The 23,657-nt window shown below is 31.8% G+C and overlaps 1 long non-coding RNA gene across 1 annotated transcript; it reads left to right on the forward strand.

The window, feature by feature from the left end:
• The first annotated feature begins 929 nt into the window (after positions 1–929).
• Positions 930–22,562, forward strand: LOC134851778 (uncharacterized). Its single transcript, XR_010164254.1, has 3 exons — positions 930–1,075; positions 3,163–3,314; positions 22,020–22,562. It is a non-coding gene; the product is annotated as an uncharacterized LOC134851778 (long non-coding RNA).
• The last annotated feature ends 1,095 nt before the right edge of the window (positions 22,563–23,657 follow it).

A 23,657-nucleotide genomic window follows, 5' to 3' on the forward strand; every position in this document is an offset into this window, starting at 1 on the left:
TAGTCTATCTATAACTTTCGTTTAAATTCCCCGTGATTGTAGTCCTAAATTATCCTGAAAAACAGGCCTTCTGGAGAAAAAAAAACATGAATTTGGGCTGAACTTTGTCCAGTAGTGATTTATTAAGGGGTCTTTCCCATTATTGGCAGCAGTAAAAAATCAATTGAAACTATTAAACGTGCACTGTGAAATAGCTTGTGCACCTTTATTTATTGAGGCATCACTCGTAATTATAAGCAGCTCATAAATCTGTATCAACAAAAACTGAATGCGTTTCTGTATGAATACAATTATGAATGAGATCACATTTGTTTTGAAGTCAATTGAATATCGAAAAATTGGGGTGTGCCATAACTTTTATGCAACTAGATTGGGTTAGAGCTATATGGGAAAAAACCCTCCCAGCATGCGGGATCTATTAAAACAGTTTCAAAATCATTCTCAAGTGTATTAAATATCTAAAATGAATTTGTTGTAATAATTCCCGGCAAGGTTTAAATTAAAACGTTTGTTTTTCAATGGCTCTAAAAAGACGGATAAACAAACAAATCAAACGTTTTGTTTTTACCACAAAACATCCGAACAAAATAAAGGGCAGTCGGAAAAATATCAGTGGTAGTAGATACTGATACGATCAATTTTCAGTCTTGTTTGGTTATTATAACGCTTTTTTACATTGTACTTTTTTGGTTTGAAAAGCTGATATTGACAATATTTCTGCTTCCATTACAAAAACTATCAGAGTTTTGAAACCGTTAGTTTTCAAAGAAATATCATTCAAGCATAAAGCACACTTGGAAACGTTTCACAAATTTTATCGTTGCTAAAAACGAAAAGACTAACACGCTTTTAAGTTTGCTTTAAAACACCAGATGTACGAGATGTTTGTGTTTCTTTCATTTCAATTTTTTGTGCTTCAATTTTTTATGTTTCTTTCTCACTTCTATTTTCCATCATCATTGCAAGCAATTGTGTACAATAGAGTAACAAAAGTTGCCTTTATTTACTTCTTAACTTACGTATTACACGTGGCGCAGGTCATTATTCTGCAGCTTGAGTTTAGGCTGCTAGAACTGTAAACAATCAATCCGTAAATTCGATGGCTCAAACTTAAAGCAGTCAGAATTCAAGAAGATACTTTTTGGGGCTTATGCGACTGATTTTTTATTTTGGGATCTATGAATATGGGTACCTATAGAAAATCACCGAAGTGAAACTCCTCAAAGACTAGCATGCCCATAAAACGAACGCAATTTGAAATTGCGTTATTTAACATTTTGTTTAATCAAATGTTCAATTTTGAGCAGCATGTGAATTTAAATTCTAGTAAATTTTCAACTCCTAACACTGGAGTTTCATAGGAAGCGATCGATTTTTTTTTGATTTTCAATTTCGGTCTTCATACCTCGAACATAATCGATTATAATCCATTGAAAATGGATTACAATTTCTTTTTTATCATACTAATAAAATCCGTTTCAATGGATTATCGTTGGTTATCTTTTTTTTCGGAAAGTTGTCTCAAATTTCAAAACACAGTGAAAAATTCAAAATTTGACTCTTGGTATCAAAAAGAGCGTGCAATGGATTTTTGAAGATTAAAAATAATCGATTGAAATACCCTAAAATTTCATTTTCATGCTTATATGGACCAAGAAAATCGATTATATTTGCCAAAATAATCCATTAACTTCAATAATTTTCCAGAAAACTCTAGTGCGGGTCCTCTAAAAAATCAAGCGAATTTCGAAGTTATTTGAACTGTTAGGTAAGTTTGTTTTTCGTCTGAAAGCACATTCAGATGAAGCAGTTAAAGCATGCTAATAGGCACAAATGCTAATCGCTACACCCCTGTATAAAAAAAACGTTGACATAAACGTGATAACTTTCACGTTTCTTTATTTCTCGACTGTAATTTTATTGTTCCGACTTTCCAAGAAAAGGGAATATTTATGCTCGGTGTGTTTTTTTTATTCAGTCAATTTTCGTCGATCAAAATAATAGTATTTAACAAAATTTTTTATAACCCATTGAAAATTTAAATGTCTTGAGTTAAAATTTAAAAAGATATTTCACCTCCAATTATTTTTTGTAAAATTGTGGGACTTTGAAAATTGCTAACTTGGACATATTCTGGACTCAATTATGTGCTCTTTGAAGAAAATGTTCATCATGCTGATAGCATAACGCAAATTATTCAATCATAGAGAATTATCCCGCACAAAAAAATCGTTCCAAATTAAATTGAGGCCAACTAATTGGTCATAACAATTTCGTTCGACTCAAATTTGATTTTCGATATTCTCCAAAATTTGTAGATTTTCAAAATTGTTCCCCAAAAAATATTCGATATGGATTAAGGGGCAGTCGGAACATTCAAGGCTTTGCCCTGATATACGGAGCAGTCTTTTGTGCCAATGACTTTTTATTTTCCCGTACCCAGGGGGTTTTCCGAGCAAGATCTGAAATTCTTTATTTCTTACATAAATTGATTCTCAGATCTGAAATTCTTTATTTCAGATCTTGATAAAAATTTTCAATTTTCAGATCTGAAATTTGGATCTGAAATGAAAAAATTCAGGTCGGAATTAACCTTGAAAAACAAATATTCAGATCTGAAATCAGATCTGAGAAATCATTTGTTAAACAGTTTTTTTTTCGAACTAAATTTCTTGTTCAACTGTGTTAAAAAGTTTTCAAAAACTGTTAGTAGACCTATAATATTTTTGATTTTCATGCGCTACTTATGCGTGTCCAATGTTTATCTCATGCTTGGGGAGACATACTTCGGCAGTCTCCAATTTGAGATATTGCTGAGTACCTGCTAGTAGTTAGCAGAAGCTAAAAATAAATCAAAAATAGCTTAAATTGAATCCAAATCATTGCTTTTTCAGATCTAAAATAATCTAGAAAAACTAAGTTTCAGACCTGAAACTAGATCTGAAATAGATTTTTTTCAGATCTGAAATAACCAAGAAAAAGAAAATTTCAGAACTGAAATTAGATCTGAAATAACCAATCTTTTAAGTATCCAAGCGTTATTCAAACATTTCACAACCTATTTCAGATCTGAAATTTAGATCTGAAAAAGATTATTTCAGATCTGTTTCAGAAAATTTACTGGGTACGGGTTGCTTTGTATTTGCCCTGCATGTTCATTAGGTTTTTAAAGTACCGAAAAAAGTTTCCTGAATATGTTTCTTTTTATTTTGGATCGAGTTATTGCAGTTTATGAGAAACTAATTTGGTTGGTTTTCATTCTTTCTGGAACAGCCCTAATAATTTATTTCACCGTGTCTTTACTCCAAGAAAAAGTAAGTAAAAATCCATTGAAGCGAGTTTTGAACGGTAGTGCTTTACATGGTAATGGGTGTACAGAGCTGATGTTCCAAGAGCAAAATGAGTACTGTAAAACTATTTAACCAAAGCTAAAATTGGCAGACCTTTTTTTTCTTCTATACTGCGGAAATCCGCAAAAGTTGAGTTGCAAAATATGATTTAAAATGACTGCAACCAGTTGTTTTATTCTGCATTTGAGCCCGTCATGCTTTTAGACAGGTCTTTACTGATTTTGGCTGGCCTCCCTTGAAAACATAATGGGTTATTATGTCAACATGAAACAAAAAATGCGGATCATACAAATGAGCAGGGGCGGATCTAGGATTTTCTCGAAGGGGGGGGGGAATCGGATTTTCAAAAAATTTGCCAAAATTTTGACGACCTTTTTGTATAGGTCGACCAAATTGATTTTTCGAGCTCTCCCAAAACATTTTTTGCCCCTATTTTGGCGAAATTTTGTGGGCCGCAGGCAAATTTTTGAAGAAACAGTCAAAGAAGCTGTTTTTTTGCGCGTTTTTTTTGGTGGCGCGCGCTCCCCCTCAAAGTTAGTATATATTGGCGCCCAGAGCGCCTTTAGAAAAATTTTAGGGTCGCTCGGCCAAAAATGGATTTCTGAAAAAAGTATCCAAGGATCCTTTGGATCGGCAGGGGGTCGAATCCCTGAGGGGAGGGGGGCGTCCGCCCCCCGCCTCCCCCCTAAATCTGCCCCTGCAAATGAGACCTGTTCAGAGTTTCAATTATATCATATAGTTTCTCCTTTTAAGCCTTCGATTATGATAGTAAAGTATTTTTTTTTATCAAACATCAATTTCAATAACTAGCCTCTCCACATTTATTGCAATTGAAAGTTCAATTTTTACTGGAATACCACAGCAGAAAAAAGTGCATTTTTTATAGTATTAACAAGGATAGCCTAATACTGCGCAAGTAGCACAGAATGTTCCTACAATAGTCTCAAAAAAAAGTTTTTTCAAATTATTGTCAATTTTTATTCGGCGTGGTGTGATAAAAGGAGCTGAAAAAAAAACTGGGGAGTAGCTGTATTCGACAGCCATATACTAAAATAAGCAAATTGAAAATCAATTTTTGTAGAAATAGTACGAGAAAAAAAGAGTTCTTTTGAAGTTTTTGATGTTTTTTTTTTGATTTTTTGAAAATTTTGATTCCAAAAATGCGCTAAAATACTCAAAGTAAACATACGTTACCAAAGTAAAACTAAGTTTTAAGCTTTTAAATTAAGCTATTGTAAATTTTAAGCAATTAAAATAAGACTGCTTGCTCGCTTTATTCGCTCGAATTAAGATGAAAAATCAAAAATGTCAAACCGGTTTTTCTCGACACTGGGAAAACTTTTTGAAAATAATTTAAGGTGGTTTGACTCACGAATATAAAAGCTTCAATATGGTATATCACTCAACTCAGTCATTATTTGTGATACTTGATTTTGCGTGGAAAACAAAGAAAAACTAAAACAGACCAGAATAAAAGTTCCTCCCCATTTTCAATGGTCGGAACAGTTATGTATTGTGGAATGACATCCAGTGAAATCCAAAAAAACTATATTTCTCGAAATTTTTTCCTTGTTTTTCTTATCTTTCTGGAAAAATGCAAAAAAAACTCATTCAGCTTTTGACTTCTTTTTTGACATATTCAAGTTAGCTTACATACATTTCGAGAAAAGTCTGTCTGACTTTTTCTGAAACGTTTTGGTTAACAAATTAAGTCTTGTACTTGGCTACTTTTCATTTTCTAGTTTTTGCGTCGTGTTCATCAACAAAACTCGATCTTAAATCAAAAACATTTAATTTAAGTAATTTAATCCAACCTATAAAAACCTACAATTGAATACCTACAAAAAATTTCAAGATTAATTTAACAGATCAACAAGGCTTTTCTTGGATCTACTTCTTTTTTACTCCTGTCAATTAGTAAACTCATCGATTGTCCTTTGAATCAAGTCTAACGATCCCACTGATTTCGATTTGTAGTTCAACCCAATCAAAAAACCAATATTTATTAGTTAGAATCATCAAGATTTGATTTTGGGTTACCAAAAACTAATTGTTAGCAATTACAATAAACAGCGTCTAATGACTCTTTGTAGACAATAGGTTCTAATTATTTTCACTTTTAAATTTAAACCCATAATCAGAACGCAAACGCAAGAAGAAGTATCCTCTTTTCCAGGAAAATGGAACCAAATCCGGACTAGAATTTATTAACCAATAATATTCAAAAACTATCTCTATAAAATATTAACCAATCATATTCCATCACTAACACTGACAATTATTTGTAAGTGCTGAGACTACAGTATTTCTCCTTTTGAACAAGCTCCAAGACTAACTCGCGAATACCAGTATACATGAGATCTATTGAGACTAGGAAATATAAGGGTAAGAATAAGATTGGTATTAGACTAAGAAGTTGCACGAATCTCTACGGCCAAAAATAAGACGGTGTACCTTATCTGAAATTACTCTATGAGAACGCTACATCTGGCTTAAACTCATCTGGTGCGACCAAAAGTCTCGAACAAGACCTTAACTGACCTAGATTTAGCAAATTAGAATTAGGAAAAGACCAAATTTGCAAAGTTGCAAAAATTTTAGATGGAATAGACAAAATAATAGATATGTCTCTACCTCTCAATGAATTTACACCAATGTTTCAAAGAATACGAGAAAAAAACAGTTATTGTAACAGTTACAAAGACCAAGATCATGAACATGGGTTAAACGACGGACCAAGAGACTACATGATACTACGACCCATACCGCAAAAAGTATATGTCTTCAGATTCCTCTATGCGTGAACATGGGTTAAACGACGGACCAAGAGACTACATGATACTACGACCCATACCGCAAAAAGTATATGTCTTCAGATTCCTCTATGCAGTAAATTTAAATTTTCAATTATTGACATCAAAATTAGTCTGTTTGAAGAATAACCTAACTTCTTCAGAAAACAACTTGGTGCTTTATAGCCGTAATATAGAACAACAATAACGACAGATAAAAAGACGCACAAGTCGTTCCTTTTAATTTTTGCTGTACATTATATTGAAAACTTATATTGAAATCAAAAATTTATCGCACAAAAAAAACAACAATTAGTTAGTAGGCAAATTTAATGTTAGTTTTGTTAAACTTATCAAAGATTTCTGGCTTTTAAAGAAACTACTTTTTCTTCATCTCAGCTTCATCACCTAAAACATATCCAAATTTGTTCAAAAATTTACATCATTCAAAATTTAAACACTTAATACAATTTTAAACCCATGATTCATCCTTAACTTTCCTTGGATCTTTAATCTAAGTTTAAATAGTTTTTTTTCCACTTAAATCAACTGATCATCACGGTTTTCCTAGGATCAATCAGAACAATTTTGTTCTACCCACCTCATAATTTAAAGTGTCTAACGACGTAAAACGTCGATTCACTGTCCATCCCAGGACTAATAGAAATTAAAAAAAACTAATCATTAAAATTAAGATAAACAGTGAAGAACTTCGGTTAGTCAGCCCTTCGCCTGAGCCCTTCCTCTTAGATGACCCAGGCTAAAACCTTAAATAATTAGTAAGTCATAAAATAGTATCTAACGATCTACCTGTGTTCTAGTAATACCTGAACCTCATGGGTTGATTTAGTATTCTCCAGCCCTTGATCACAAATCAAACCCCTGGGTAAAATTAAGCAGGTATTTCTAATAAAAAAAATTTAGTCACGAGAAGAAAAAACATCATTCTAACGATTTGATATACTCTCTCTCTCCAACCCGTCAACCCCAAAAATTTATGCTCCAAGTTAAGATAATCACACAAAAACAGTAAAAACTAACAATTTAAGAAATCAAAACTCTAACCTCTGAATTTTGCATTCATCATCCTTAAACTTATTATATAAAAACAATTTATAAAACGAAAATTTTAAAAACCACATAACGCAGGTTCGGAATCAGAAACAACTAAAGTACAAAAACTTCAGAACCTAAAAGATTTAATATATAAAAGTAATCCAATAAAACAACAGAAATACTTTTCTGACTCAGAACCCACAACACAATCATCGATAAAAAGGATAAAGCAGAAATAAAAATCATATATTAATAAACTAGTACGGCTATACAATTGGAATCAACCAATAAGACACATTCAAAGTTACACATTCACAGTCTTGAGATACAAAAAATGATGCAATATGACGAAAATTTTGACAATGACTCTATACTTCCCTTTGTTACGCATCCACAAAGCGATGCATAACTTAATTGCAAATCTATTCAAAAAAGGAAAAAGTCCATGTATACAGGAGTTTCCCGAAATAAGAATTAAAAGACAAATACTTGATCACCATATTAAAGGCGATTGTAATACCAAATACCATTCCAACTCACGGAATATTATATTTGCTATTGAAGTTTTACCAGCACAACCAAATCGAAAAAGATAAAGCAGAATTAAAAGTCATATATTAATAAACCAGTACGGCTATACAATTGGAATCAACCAATATGACACATTCAAAGTTACACATTCATAGTCTTGAGATACAAACAATGATGCAAAAAGACAAAAATTTTGACAATGAATCTATACTTCCCTTAGTTACACATCCACAAAGCGATGCATAACTTAATTTCAAATCTATTCAAAAAAGGAAAAAGTCCATGTATACAGGATTTTCCCGAAATAAGAATTAAAAGACAAATACTTGATCACCATATTAAAGGCGATTGTAATACCATTCCAACTCACGGAATATTATATTTGCTATTGAAATTTTACCAGCACAACCAAATCGAAAAAGATAAAGCAGAATTAAAAGTCATATATTAATAAACCAGTACGGCTATACAATTGGAATCAACCAATATGACACATTCAAAGTTACACATTCATAGTCTTGAGATACAAACAATGATGCAAAAAGACAAAAATTTTGACAATGAATCTATACTTCCCTTTGTTACGCATCCACAAAGCGATGCATAAGTTAATTGCAAATCTATTCAAAAAATGATAGAATAAGACAAAAATTTTGACAATTACTCTATACTTCCCTTCGTTACGCATCCACAAAGCGATGCATAACTTAGTTGCAAATCTATTCAAAAAAGGAAAAAGTCCATGTATACAGGATTTTCCCGAAATAAGAATTAAAAGACAAATACTTGATCACTATATTAAAGGCGATAGTAATACCAATCCATCTCACGGAATCTTTGCTATTGAAGTTTTACCAGCACAACGAAATCAAACTCCGCATCAAAAAGAAACGTCTAGGATATAGATCTAGAATTCTCAAAAGTCTTCACAAAATGCATAAAAAATATACAACATCATATTTCACAAAGAGCACATTCAATCTTTACAAACGAAGGTTTCTCGGTTTTTTATTGTTATATATCTGCATTGCAATTAAAATATACACAAAATGAATCACCAACTCAGACATCTCTTCGCTCAACTGTAAGACAAAAAACTCATCTTTTCTCAAAATTACTAGATACAATCCATGAAAAACTCACATGTAATGAAACATCACAAAATGTAAAATATGATTTACAACGAACCCTGGCATGGTTCATAATAGATAATTTTGTTAAAATTCAGTTTTCATTTTAACATCAAGAAAAATTTTTTGATCACAAACCGCGGACGATGAAACTGTATTAGCCGAACAAACAGATTATGTTTGGGACCCTGAATGGTCTCATCCATTATGTACTATTCTACCTATTAATTTTTCAAGTAGAGCAATGACCAATGTCTCTTTACACAAAGATTACGTAAGAGTTACTCCACTCACCATTGATGCAACACCTCTAAACTATAACACAATGTTCAACGATAAAACAGGAAACAGTTCAAATTCAACTTTTATAAACACACAAGAAACTCTTAATGGAAAAAAAACTTACACAACAAGATATTCAAAACCCAGCACAATTTATAAACGAAGAAATAGTTGAAACAAAATCTAAAGCAACACATCAAAGCTTTTCCCCTTTTCGTCCTACACTTACAACACCACACAATAAGATTACTCCAATCCCACAGAAAACCATTTAATCAACAGTAAACAATCTGTTGTCTCAAAATATTCACAATTGGATTACCAACCAAATAGACCAATAAACAAAACACGTCAATCAAACAAACAAAAGCCTTCAAATAAAAATAGATTTTCAAATCACAATTCCGAATTTTTTGCTAGGAAAAATATAAACAGACCACATACCAAAAACAAAAACCAACACACGTCATCTATATTGTTCACAAGAACAGTATCACAACCAAGAGGTACCACAACAAGCACCTCACTCAGTTTTCTTTAATGTCCAACAACGAACTACAACAGATCATAATAAATATTAGCCATTTTTTCAACAAAATAAAAATGTAACAAACAAATAAATTACAAGAAACCAACAACACTTTTCAGAAGATGAAGATTATTTCACTCAAAATCAACAACATTATAATAATCCACGAATTGAAAACTGAAATACTGATCAACCATATATTTTTTACAAACCAGTTTCTACTGAGGCCTTATACTAACTCTGAAAAAACACGACAACCAAGACACCATAATAGTAATGTAGAATCACAAAACCTATAAAAACACGAGGTTATCTACCAAATCAAATGCAAAATGAAATTCCTTTACCATACTATCTACAACAACAAGAAGTTACAAAGATTCAACTTCAAATTTTTCACAAATACCAAACGCAGCAGAATCACTTCAAATGACTATGAAACCATACCCTAGGGGTGGATCATCTTTATCTTCAAATAAACCACTCGCGGGAACAGATCCTAAATACTCAGTAGAACACGCAGTAGAATACGCAGTAGAACACTGAATACGTAGTAGAAAATTACTTAAACACAGTCACAGCAAATATAATTCTAAAAACAGGCCCAGAACCAATCAAAATACCACTCCATCAAAATTGGATACATAGACGAACAGCTCTAATCCAAACCACAATTAAGGGTGGAGCTCAAAAATGGTTTTCAGTTCTACCTATCGACATTAAATTAGATTAGAAAATATTTTTACAAGAAATTGCTCGACTCAAAAAGAAATAAACAACACCAAAGCGTCTTATGTAATGAAATTAGTAGACTCCCCAACGAAACATTATAACAACTCGCAGTACGAATTGAAACTCCAGTACGAAAAGCAATTTTCCTTAATACCCATGACTACAAAAATACGAAAATGACAGATGACTCTAACACCACAACTACGCAAAATTGAAAAAAAAGAAAGCACATCCATCATCATTTCGAGAACCTGACATAGATTTTCGAAAACTAGTAGATAAAATAGAACAAGCTGAAATCACTATGTATGTAGAAGAAACAGAAAATTTGAAACTAAAATATGTAAACAATATCCAAACAACAACTTCACAATTTAATAGTTTTCATGACTCTGATAATGAATTAGCTGAAAAACTGACCCAAATGTTGAACATCTATGAAAATAATCCAAACTTCAGTGTAAAGCTTCATTCAAAAAATGGTTTAACTTTTGTCGTAGATATGGACATAGCATTGCTGAATGCAGACAAAAACAACGGGATAATCAAAAAAACCACAAAAGCACAGAGAACCAAACAAACTTTTCCACTAATACATGATTAAAGATCAAGATCTACCAAATAAAATATTCGAAGTAATAACAGCTCAGGAAAACCACTTTCAGATAGCTATAACAATTTCAGATCACAATCCCCTAATCGAAACAATTACCGCGGAAGATCTGCAAACAGAAGGAAGATCTCCAAATAGATCACGAAACTACTCTATTAATAGACCATATTACAAAAGGATAACTCTAGGAGTCGAACTAACAACTACTTATATAGACAAAGGAACTACTCTCAGTCACCACATAGAAATAATACTCAATACTCAATTTCGTACAATCAGAACTACAGAAATAGTACACCAAAACATCAAAGACAAATTAATCAAGTGCAGCCAACAAAAAACTTTCAAGCGAACCCTCCCGGTATTGACAATGCAGGAAAATCAGAATTACAGTTAAAACATATACATTGTGAAACTAAAGATGATGAAAGTGAAACAGAAAATAAAATTTTAAAAACATGCTTCTCATTGAAATTGATTATGAAACACCAGTTGATTTGAATTATTACCAAAATAATGCAACAAACTCCAATCTCAAAGAACCAAAAAATAGTCAAAATATATAAATTATACACCACACGCTATAGATAATAGTTCAAATATGAAAACAGTATATCAAAACACGACAAGTAAAACACAACCACCAAAAAAATGCTGGACAATTCCACTTCTATTAGAAAGTCCAAAGCGCAAAGTTTTTTAATCTGACCTTGAAATTGATTTTTCTTATTGATTCAGGAGCAGAAACAAATATTTAAAAAATTTCCACATAGAACGAAATTCAAATTCTACATCCAAAATTTTCACCTTCTAAATCCTCAAGTAAATTAGCCACAACACATGGATCAAGTCTTATAAATTATGAAAAAATGCAATTATACCTTGTTGCAACCCGAGCAGTGGAACAAAATAAGTCTTTAAAAAAACCTTTAAATAATCATTCCACTTTAGAGATATAAAATATAATTTTGATGGAATACCCTTTTTTCAAAAATATTTTCCATCTTTTAACGTCTTAAATAGTAAATTACATATAAAGGATAAATATACAAGAACAAATAATAGATCTCTAACGTTTATTAAAAGACTCAATAAACAACCTCCATTTTTCTCAAAAGTCTCTATAAGTCAAGTACATCAATAGAATATTGATCAAAATAAACATAAACTAAATATGTCTGACCTTAAATTCAAAGCAACTCATTCAGATTAACAATTTCATCTATAAAATATACAAAAGACACAAATTAAGATATTATATCTGTACATGTTTACAACAACTCACCATATAAAATCATACTACTCTCAGGACTTTTAGGATACTGCGAAACAATCGCAAAAGTCCAACCGACAGAAAAAAAAAAGAAAAAAAACATTTAGAGTAAATAACATTTAAAACTATTAGATATCTATCAATCAACCTTTCTTATTGAAGAAATATCTATTAATAATTTTTCAAATGATTCTAAACAAAATTCAAGACTATTTCACCAAAAAACTTTAATTGGATCCTACATTTGAAATAACATAGTATACAAATGAACAACAAAACTTTCTCACTTTGTTCAATTTTCAACATTCTCAAATCAACCAACAAGAATTTGATCAATTAGCAGAACTATTATTAAAATATCTAATGGTTTATGCTACATCCAAACTTGATGTCAGTAAATTAAATTCACCATTATATCTTACTCTTATACCTGACGAATTTTTCAAAAATCAACGAGCAAGTAAAGTACCCATTCCTTTACGAGATAAAGTAAACAGATTATTAGACATTCTGGAACAATATGAGGTTATATCACCACTAAATAAAGAAGAGCAACCGAAAGGAAACTTTTCCATAAACCCTGCAACCATTCTCGCTAAAGTCGAATCAGTGAAAATTGTTCTAGACGCAAGATATCTCAATTCACTAATCGATGAATTCAAATGTAATTGGCCCATAGAAGATATCCAAGTAATACTCAATAAAACAAACGGACAGTTTCATACTACTGCTGACATGAAAAGTGCATATAATCAAAAGCCACTAGATGAACAATCACGACGTCTTAAATTGGACACCAACAATACGAATTTGACAGACTCTTCTATGGATTTTCCATAGGACTAGCAGCTTTGTCAGCCTTCATGAGCAAAATTCTGAGACCACTTATTCTTTGTAAAAAGATTATTACATCAGTCAAGTACGTCAATATCATTTCTTTCACAATCACAAACAAAACAAGAATTGTGTAAGGTATTAAAAAAATATCACCGAAAATTATTGGAAGAAAATATGAAAGCAGCCTCAGACAAATTACATTTCTTTCTCACTTGTGTTAAATTCCTTGGACATATTTTTGAAGGCAGTACAAGTACTTCTTTAAAATCACAAACAAATGCTATAATAAAACTTCAACCACCAGCTAATAAGAAAAAAAAACAAGATACCCTTGGAATAATAAAATTTATAAGTAAATTTTTCATTAAAATGCAATTATACCTTAGACCATTCAATAATATTCTAGACTACAAAAATCTTAGACAGCAATAATCACTCTTCTTTGGCTTTTCCATAGGACTAGCAGCTTTGTCAGACTTCATGAGCAAAACTCTTAGACCACTTATTCTTAGTAAAAAGATTATCACATCAGTCAATCAGTCAAGTACGTCAATATCAATTCTTTCACAATCACAAACAAAACAAGAATTGTGTAAGGTATTAGAAAAATATCACCGAAATTTATTGGAAGAAAATATGAAAGCAGCCCCAGACAAATAACACTTTTTTCTCACTTGTGTTAAATTCCTTGGACATATTATTGAAGGAAGTACAAGTACTCCTTTAAAATCACAAACAGATGCTATAATAAAACTTCAACCACAAGCTAATAAGAAAAAAAAACAAGATATCCTTGGAATAATAAATTTTTAAAGTAATTTTTTTGCATTAAAATGCAATTATACCTTAGACCAATCAATAATAATCTTAGACAACAAAAAATTTTTGAATGAACATTAGAACTTCAAAAACGTTTTGACGAAAAAGAAACTCTACTCACAAAATAAAAATCAAAAACAATTTCGGATCCAGATCACACATTCTATACCATATGTGACACCTCAAACTTTGGAATTGGCGCAGCACTCCTACAATCACATAAACAAACAAATAAAATGAACCTTATATCAGAAAAATCAAGATTTTTTTACAAGTAGAATTTAGATTCTCCACGTCTATGAAAGAATGTACAGCTATATTACATACACTTACAGGAAATCCTTGGATCAAAACATACAACAGTTCTAATTACAGATCATTAACTAAAAAATTTTCCATTTTCACAAAAAAAAACCAAACCATAGAGTTTATAGATTTCAACTTATTAAAATGAAGTATCCAATTTTAAATATAGTTTGGACAGCGGGAAAAACCTTGCATTACTAGATCCACTCAATTGAAATACACCACTTGAATTAATAACACGGAAAGCAACCGTAGAAGTAACACAAGGTATAAAAAAAATTTCAGGCAAATGACGAAAAAAAACCACGATTAGAGTGCAAGTAATCGATCCCGACAACAGATAAATAAAAAACGTGGAGCATTTTCTATTAAACCTCGATTGCCAAAATCACCAATTAGAAGTAGATTTAAAAAAAATTGCATTTAAAACAATACCATACTCATCATGGATCAAAAATAACACCCAACAAAAATCACCTACACAAAAATTATATCGAACAATTTTATTTCCTTTGTTCAAAAAAAATCTAACTGAGAACATAAATTTTTCAGGATCTCCTAATTTAAATTTCAAATTAATCATAAACAAATACTTTAATCTACAAGACCCTATAGACAATATACCTCTCTCAAAAAACGAAACTCAAAATATCCTCTTTCTAATCATGACACTAGAAAACAAAACTCTAGAATTACTGCAAAATTATCGAAATCTTGACCCCGTCATCAGACAACTTAAATCCTGGCTGAAATATAAAACAAAACCTATAAAAGCAGATCTCACAATTTTAGGAAATAAAAAGCTACTTAGATATTTTCGAAAGTTTAACAAGACAACAATCAACAAAAACACTGATCTTTTTGAATATTACACTCCAGACATAAAAGTACCTTGTCTACATTAAGCATGATCTTAATAGCATTTCACATTTTATATTCCTTAAATACAAAAGGAGATGCAGGATCAGAAAAAAAACATACTCAAATTTTATTCAAAATTTTTACTTTCCAATTACACCAGTTTGGATAAAAAACTTTTGCAATGATTGCATAACATGTCAAATAAACCGAACCATATCCACACCAACAACAATTAGCAGAAAAGCAAGAGTTTAAAGGCCAAACTTATATTTCAGCCACAAGATATCAATTGATACAAAAGGCCCTATATCGCCCTCTTCAGAAAGAAATCATACATAATCGTAATAGTTGATGCATTTAATCACCATTTAGCTTTCAACCATGTACCTCATTCTAATGATTATTATGCATACACAAAATTTCATGAACACACTGGATAGGCAAATTTAGAATGACAGAAATCTTTGTTACAGATAATGGTTTTGAATTCATAATCAATGGCATCATCTAATTATGTCACCCCTATAATATTAAACAAAAACCCCGAACATCTCATGCCCGGTGGACAAATTTTTTAGTTGAACTTATAAACCGTTCCCTACAAGAATACCTTAGATCTACTATCAATGGAAATGATACCAAATATGCTGAATATTCAACTGACGTGCAGCATATAATACACAAATAACAACAACCCTAGGATTGTCTCCTTATGAAATGGTTTTCAATCAAAAACCACGGAAACCAATAATATTCAAAGCAAAAAAAAATCCTCTAGAAACTCAAGGTTTTTGCCAACTTACAAAAGAATCAATGTGTTATAGTCTATAATTACATACACACGATGAAGATCATTTTCACCACCCACAAATAAATAATTTTAAAATTAGCTTTCGACACACATACCGAATGAATTTTTAACAGAGATAAAAAACACAACAAATTTTATCAAAAAATTGCTAAAAAAATATCACAACGACAGTATACTCAAACGCAAATAAAATCATGTTTCACACCAGCTACTAATTTAGGAATCGGAACATTTGTTTTAATACCAACATTTATGGTACAGAAAGCTATCTGAAAACCTACAACTTGATTAAAAAGAACCATAACAAAAATTGTAAAACACACATATGCAACAATAAAACTTATTGACTCTAACAAAGAAGAATTATTTCAACATAGAAACAACCTTTTACCATATTACCCAAAAGAAAACGCCCCTCGCGAATTAACACAATTGTAGTTCTTTACAGGACTAAATATTGCAAAAATCCACCTACCTCAGAAATTGACAATCAACAAAACCTCAATTCTTAAGTCAATCATTATCCTTAGCCGAATCAAATCAACAAAATATAACGGAAAGCACTTCCAAAGAAAAAATGAAAAATACCAAAAAACAAATATCCAATAGACAAACTTCACTTAGATCTGAAACTATAACTAGAAGACCACCAGGTCAAAAAAAGCAATATCCTCAATTTTGACAACTTAAATAAACATGATATAAAGGTCACAACCCTCTCCCATCACTTAATACAAAACCTATTAATTTTGTTTCAATTTACACCCCACATATCCCCTATAGGGAAACATTGAATATGCCTAAAGACAAAAACTGACATGATCATTTAGCCTAAAATCGATATATCTTCAAAAAAGCCCTAGACATCCAATAAATAAAAACAAAGCTAGGACGCTCACTCCTAAACATCCAGACTTTCTTTCACCAAAAGCTTCCTAAAATCAACCCGCTTGTCAAACATCAAAAAACAATCCGAGCACACCAGATTTCCAACTCGAAAAAGGAAATATTATTTCGACAAAACAATTCATTTCTCAAATGCTTCTCTCCAGACCAGTTCAAATTTTCAAAATAATCATTTCAAAATACCTTTCAATTTTTTCAATTTTTTTTGTAAGAACTTTGTAATTGTTTATCATTGACACCCTAGAAATAGTTCCTGTTCATAATTTTTTGCAGCCTCTTCTTAATTTTCTAATCCCTCATAAAAACTTTCTTTAACTTCTCAAAAATTTGTGACTACCAGCTCAATTACGAAATATCATTAGCCATTTAAGTGTTATGACATTTAATTAACAAAAAAGGCATCTTTGTTTTTTTTGTAATTATTTTTCACAAAGATGAACAAAAACATAATATTCATATCCTCACTTAAATTCCGAATCACGGTAAAACTAAATAATTTATTTCATGACCCACTACCTCTAGATCCACCAAATATAACAGCTCATTCTTTACCCCTCCATTTATCACGACAGAACTTATCTATAAATACGATAGATATACAAAAAAAACCATTGGATATACAACATTCTACAATCCATATTCAAGTTAATCTTACACGTGTATCTTTTAATAATTTTTCTTCCTTAAAACTCTTTCCCCCTTGTACTCTTAGAATCCACATCTCATCAAAATCTTTCTCCCCGAACAGGACCACAAGACCTCTTAGTTACACATTATCAAACCGAAACACAAAACATAGAATCAACAAACACAGTAGCATCACTTTATTCGCTACAACTCTAACAGGACTTTAATTTACAGGAAAATTCTCGGAAAAGCAAGTACATTGCTCTCAAGTCTCAAATGGAAATAAAAAAAGACTCGATCACGAAGCTTTTTACAAAAGTAACATAGAAAGACTCTTGCATCTTAACCCTGAAAAGTGCAAAAACGAACTCCAACGATTAAAAATAATCACAAATAAAGGCACAAATTGCAAGTTAGTAGAACTTTCAAGTTTTACCAGTTTCCGTGCATCAAGCAGAACTGGAATGATACCAAGGTCATATTAAATTAGATGATAAAAACCCGTACCACGGTGCACACGGACGTTTAACTTATGTCTTTCTTGATAAAAATTGGATACCACACATAGGAATAAATAGGCACTCAAATTGTAAGGCCGAATCAATGAATAAAAACTACCAAAAAATAGTGTTTTTGATTGGAAAATCCAAATGAAAAAAGTAGAATTTACACGTAATTGAAATGACGATAATATTTCATATCAAAGAATACTCTCACCTTGTAAAAATGACCCAGGATATTGCGATCCTCCCACTCGCACACAAGCAACCATTGTTTGGTACCCAGAAGAAACATGTAGCACATTTCAAGTTGCTTTCACGCAAGAATGATACAATTTCACCAGAAATTTTTTTTGAATCAATCCCTTTTGAAAAATTCGAGTATGACAGGTTTAGATAAATAATCAAACATACAAAAATACCGACGGTATTGAAAACAAAGTAACACGTTTTCAAAATCACCCCGAAACAGAAGTCGCTTCTAAATATTCAAACCCACTTTTGAAAATACAAAACTCAGAAACTCTTGTCAAATATGAAAAAAGTTTCGACTTGAAAACAGGAAAAATAAATATTAAGCTATCACAACCATATCGCAACTACAAAAATGACACATCTTATATTGCGGTAATATTTGCCAAAAACACATGAAAACCTGACGGAACTCTTTTGCCCACAGGATAAAGATAGCACACGGTTGCAGAATTCTCACTTATGAACAACACATACATGGGTGCAATCCACTATGATATACATCTTGATATGAAATTATACCAGACAAAAAGCAGAATTTTTCAGGAAATGTCACTATCCGAACTAGAAACACTTCATCATTTAAGTGAACTCGAACGACTACAATCACTACAATAACTCGCATTAGCAGTATTATAAATACCCTACGCAGGATACTCATTATCGGGTAATAGATCGATCTTCCTTGACTACGAAGGAAACATTCTCTTGGACTATACATGTACTAAAAATTTTTCACCACTATACGTTTTTAGAGATAAAAGATAAATGAGAAGGAGGGAGGATGAATGAACTGAAGAGTCGGTCGATGGAAGTTAACCGAACATAATTGGCAAGCGAACGCGAAAAAGACTTAACCGAAAACTGTCTAAATTAATTTAAAGAACTTTTAGTCTCATGGAAATACGAAACGACGCCCTTGAGATAAAAAGAGCTTGGGCTGCTTATTGTAATAAAAAACTGAAAAATATTTTTAATCTGCCAAAAGGAACTCAATTATGGTATCTATGTGGCGCAGAGGATCTATAACAAGCTATCCAGCATGTCTAAGCATAATCCGTTTTTCTTTTCTACCAACATTCCAGAGTTATTTTTGCTGTGCGATGCCCTTTTTTGCGTCTAAAAGTTCAAAATAATACCACTATTGCCTTAAAAGTTATTGAACACCTTGCCATCATGCTAAACGCCTCCTTGAAATAAAACTTCACCTTGATATTACCAAAAATTGTAAAGCATGTATAACTTTTCTTCGTTACCCGGGCTGACCAAAACTTCTTATCATACAATTCTCATATATGAAAAACTTCTTAACATACAGTTCCATACTATGCCATACGTACAGAAAATTGAAATAACTCTCTATGATGAGCATTTTCCCATATATGAAAATTGTATGATAAATATTTTTCCATGAACCAAAAATTTGAATGTTTTTTTCTAAATTTAATTTCTGAAAGAATAGTTTTTGTGTCGCCATCAAAAAATGCTAGTCATACAATTTTCATATATAGGAATTGTATGACAAGCTTTTTTTTACTAGAGTCAAACAGCCGCAGAAATTAGTTTATATCATTTTTCAAATTTTTTTTTGAATTTTATGAAAATAGCATGACAAACAGTTTTCCATACACTTCATGTATGGAATCGTATGATAAATATTTTTGGTGTATGGAGGTCAACCTGGGTAGAGGGTGTGCATACTGCTGCACTGAAGACCCTGATTTCAATTTAATATGACATAATAACTGGCTTTTTTTACAAGGGCCACATTCATAGCCGCCTGAGTTGAAATTAGTACTCAATTTAAACTAACACTAAGAGCATTTCTGAAATTTAGGGAACTTTGAAACAATTAGTTTAGTTTCCTCCAAAAAAATTGCAGGAACAAAATTGCTTTTTGTCATAGATTTTGAAGATATTTTGAAGATTTTTGTCATAGATAATTGAGATCTGTCAGGAAATCAGAAAATTCTGACCCGGATTGATTACAAACCAATCTAATGAAAACAAATTTGTTTTGATGCGCAAAATTTTACCTTAAATTAGCACTTAAAGTGTCCGCACCCAATTCCAGATTTTCATAATCAGTTATATTACAGTTTCTGCAACAGTCATACTTAAAATCAACAAAAAATTTCTTATAAATCATTTAAGTTATTTTATTTGCTTTATAATATAATTTGTTTACTATAAAAAATATTATATCTCTTGATTTCAAATTGAAATTAATCTCAATTTGCATAACATTTTAAAGGCCCATTATAATCTATTACATTTGATGCTTTTTTTTTCTGCGCTCACAAGTGTAAATTAAGATTACCTAGGGTAGAGTTTCGAAACCTAAGATTACCTAGGGTTGAGATAATTCTCGAAACTGTTCATGTACATTTTTGTTTCTCTGATACTTGTTTCTCTTTCTTTCTTTGACTTGTGGTTGAAGTACATTTTTATTTAATTATACTTGAAATATTTTTTTTGTGTAAATTTTAGCTTCAGCTTTTGATTGAGATACATTACTTTTCTGAGTACCGGATATCCTGAATTCTTTTTCAGCTCTATCACATCGTTGGCAGCTGGTGGTATCAGGAGGATCATTTTTGTTTCGCTTCTTCCTCATTTCCCATGACACAAAAATTTGCACATTAATTTTCGATGAGGTTGAGGAATTTAAGTACAACTTTTAGTGAGGTACAACAAAAAAGTAGGTGTTCCAAAATTTCGTGTTCTAACTACACAAAAAACATTCGGACGCATTCTCAAGTAATAAAAACCATAGATTTTCTCGATTTTTAAAAAACAGCGTACGCGAGTATTCAAGGAATTTTTTTCCCGCATACTTCAAGCTTGATTTTTTTTTTCATTTTGACTGTAAAACAAATCAACTCTTCTCAGAAAAAGAGAGAACAGTTTGCAGCAATATAGGGTTGTAGCAAATTATGCTTTGCAGCCATAACATTTATCAACAATAGGCTGGCATAGAACTGATTTCTGTATGTCCAGTCTGTATTTTTTTCTTCAAATCTGCATTCAATAAATTTTAGCAGCTACTAATGGTTTCCAAATTAACTGAAGCATGACAGACCATACAAAAAATTAGGGAAAACCTAGGCTGACAGTGTTGATGACTTGACTTGGCCTTCAATTATTACTAATTGATTAGAATTCGATTTTGAAAAATAAATTTCGAAAAGTGAAAATGACATTTCAAAACAAATAAAAAACAGTAAAAAGCATGAAATTTGCAAGAAAACTTTCAGCTCCTTGAAGATAGTTCATGTAACGTTTTTAGCATCAGAAAAGAAAACTTGAAAATAAGCGAGCAATTCCAATAGGCTGAAAGTTAAAGAACGATAATGCGTAGCATTGTCGCTCACAAATACATGGATTGCAGGTTCGATGCCCACTCGTCAACTTTTTTCAAAATAATTTGTCTGAATAAAATTAACATTGGCAAGCGTATATTTTCCGCTTTTTCTTAGAAAACTGAAAAATAGCGTTTCTTGATCTGTGTTGCAATTTCTCGTGATTTTAAACTTAAACTGATCCAAGACTCTAATCGAGCCTTACTGAGAATCAGCTTTTCGATCGGCTACATTATAATTGGCATCAAATTAATTTGATACTAAATTGTTATCAAAAGCAGCTTATTGTTATGTTTGATAAATATAGGTCAAAAACTTTCAACTTTCCCCTAGATAAATCCCCAAACTTAAAGGTTCTTCTATTCAAACCTGACTGAAAATTAATATTAGATAAGCACGTTTTTCTATTGGAGTTAATTTTGTTTTGACCTTCAATTTAACTTTTTTTAGCTAGTTGAAATACCCAATAAAGTGCGAAAAGAAATCGAAGACACGTTTTGTCATTCGGGTGAGTTGAGCAGAGTCCTGTATGCCCTCTCAACGAGCGAAGGCAATCGAAAGATTTCGCATTTGGAAGAAATAGTGGACAAAAAATTTGAATTTAATCGGATTGCTAAAGATTTGCTTGACTCGACTGAAAATGAAGAGATTAACCGTCGCTATCGAGAAGACATGCGCCAAATCTGGGATGAAAAAAATTTCAAAGTGTTGGAAAGTTCTGGCGATGAATCTGAGTTACGAATTTTGGGATCCGCATCAATACAAGTTTATGTGCACGCTATTCGGCTGCTTGACAAATCGACCTATCGTCACTTGAGATCCGTATCTAGCCGTTTTGGAGTTTCACAGAGCACAATGATTTTAGCATCTACTGGGTTTGATATTGCGGTCCACATGAAACGTTATTGGTGCGGAGAAACAACTGGTCGACAGGCCGTTTCCGATGTCATGCGATCTCTTGTCAGAGAAATCGCAAGTGTAGGAGGTGGCATAGCTGGGGCGTATGTTGGTGCAACTCTTGGAACTATGTCTCCACTACCTTTCGGTGGTATCGTTGGTGGACTAGTTGGATCTTTTGTTGGCTCTTATACTGCTCAAAAAATAACAGACCCGGTTTTCAGTTTCTTTTATAATCTTTTTTATTATTCCGATCAGCAAGAGGCTTTAAAGATCGCTTATGAGTTCATGGGGCTTTCTGCTGAAGATGCATCAAATGATGACATTAATCATCGATATCGGTATTTGGCCAGAGTTTACCACCCTGATAAAAATAAAGGAAATGACCAAAAGTTCATCACCTTACAGGCGAGCACAGAACTAATTAGGCAGTCAAGAAAAGGATTGTGAACAAATAATAATTTAATAATGAAATGTTTTCAGGCTTATAATAAGAAAAATACATTGTTTGTGCAATTTATGACTCTGTTCAGACATGAGAAAACTTCGTTAGACCAAATGATTTGTTTTCAAACGTCCCTGAAAACAAAGTTCTTGCTTTTCGAACAAAGTCACCTGGCATAGAAAGAGAGAAAGAAACAAAGAGTTTACCACTACTGTCGACTATGTTCTACCAGATGGCATCAGAAGTTTTTTATATTGATCACTAAAAGCTTTATTAATTTTTTTTCGAGGCTGATTAATTGCTTTGAATAAGCTGCTTAGTTTTTTCTGCAATCTTGAGCCTGGTTTGCTTTTAGGTGGTTGTTTAGGGTAAACTAAGTGAAAGCCACGTATGTAAATAAAAGTTACGAAAACCTGATTGTACACAGAGCCTGAATTTGAGTGCATAAACCACATACACTCAATTTGTGTTTTTTTTTCAATTTTAAAAGAAATCGGAGTCAATTTCTTTTAAAATATTCGATTAGGTAAAAACACGTGAAATACGTGTAAAATCCACTCAGAAAAGCAGAAAACTTGTCAAACTAGTGTGTAGTTGAAAGTAAATTACTGATGCAAAGCCCGTTATTGCAAATATAAAAACTGCGTATCATAATTTAGCATAATAAACGTAGTAACATAATTTTTAAAATGCGTGTTTTGCTATCTCCTTTAATCTTGTCAAAAAAATCATGTCAAAAAAGATTT

The sequence above is a fragment of the Symsagittifera roscoffensis genome, chromosome 7, assembly GCF_963678635.1.
Source record: "Symsagittifera roscoffensis chromosome 7, txSymRosc1.1, whole genome shotgun sequence".
NCBI classification, from domain to species: domain Eukaryota; kingdom Metazoa; phylum Xenacoelomorpha; order Acoela; family Convolutidae; genus Symsagittifera; species Symsagittifera roscoffensis.